The following is a 1487-nucleotide window of genomic DNA, read 5'->3' as shown; positions in this document are numbered from 1 at the left end:
TGACCTTTGCTTTCATATTCTAATTTTGGTGCTCTTCTTGCAGCCAACACCCTGGCCCGGGCATCCCCGATCAAGCCTCTTCCCCTGAGCGATATGAAAATACAACGCCGGGAATGCATAATACTGGATAGGAGGGGTTTATCACACCTTGCTCCCCTTCCCATAGGGACAACCGCCTCCATTGCCCCTCGGTCAACCGCCCGAACAACATCGCACGTTCATTTTGTCCCTGAGTCCTTAGGGTATGTTCCCCTCGTGCCTCCTGCTCGTCAGCCTTGAACTTCACCAGAGGAGTCAGATTTGGATGAGCACCCGCTTTCATGACGGACCAGACGTCAACCTATGGGATCAGGCCTCCCCCCCCGAGGCCTCGACTGCTACTTTGTCATCCCGACCATATCCACTGCCCTCAAGCGATCTTGCCAGACCGCCTCAACCCAGGGCTGAAGTTGACCAAGGGAAAGCCTAGACTGTTAAAGAAGAAATTGATCCGGGGCGGCAACCTAAATCCAGCGCCCCGGCCAGCCCTTCTCCTCGATCGACCGCTTCCTCTCATCCTGAGGCGGCACCCTCTTCATCTGACCCTTCTGCTCCACCCGGATCTATTCCTACCCCGCTTGCTCCATCTTCTCAGCCAAGGTCCGCTTCCACCCAACCTGGCTCGAGCGAGACTGCTCCAAGTTCTTCCCGGCCACGGTATTTCCGCTACCACGCCACTTTGCCTACGGAGTGTGGCTTGCGTCGCTCAACCCATGTTCCTGCTCGTAATGTCCTATTGTGGGGTCGCTTAGCATCTCAGTGGGAGTACACCATGCAAGTGATGGACACCCACACTCTGCCTGGCCTGGTGGACTCATCCACTAAAACAGCTTCCAGGGTAAGGTTCCGCTCTCTTTCGCGATTATGATCCTCCTGCTTTGTCTTTATACTCTCACTTCCACACGGTTATGAACAAATGTTTGCCGAGTCGCTCCGCTTAAACCAGACAATCCTGCACATATATCGATTTAATAAAATCTTAAAGGACCGAGTTGCAGACCTAGAGTCTCAAATAGGCAGTCGTGTCCGGACTAAGGGCGGAAGTAGCGGCCTTGAAGAAAGCGAGCACCTCCCAAGAATAGACCTTGGAAGAGGCCCAGTCAGAAATCCACCATCTTCGAAGGACAAGAGCAGGCTTGAAGCTATTTTACAGACCTCTGAGACTAAATGTCAAGAGACTCAATCAGAACTGACTCAGCGATCTGCAACTCTGGAGGATGTCAAGCTTGCACATAAGCAGGAGATGGATCACATAGCTCAAGAGCTGAGCTCCCGGGACCTGCTTATTATGGTCTAGAGGCGAGACCTAGAATACCAGGCAACAGAAATGGGTTCTCTGCAAGCAGAGTTATCTCAAGCTTAATCTGCACTATCGAACTCTATTATTGCCCTGGAGACCTACAAGGTTGGGGAGAGCGACTGCCTACAAGCGAGCCGAGAAGAATATT

Source organism: Zingiber officinale, chromosome 6B (assembly GCF_018446385.1).
Source record: "Zingiber officinale cultivar Zhangliang chromosome 6B, Zo_v1.1, whole genome shotgun sequence".
In the NCBI taxonomy this organism is placed as follows: Eukaryota; Viridiplantae; Streptophyta; class Magnoliopsida; order Zingiberales; family Zingiberaceae; genus Zingiber; species Zingiber officinale.
Note: the sequence above shows the minus strand (reverse complement) of the source record.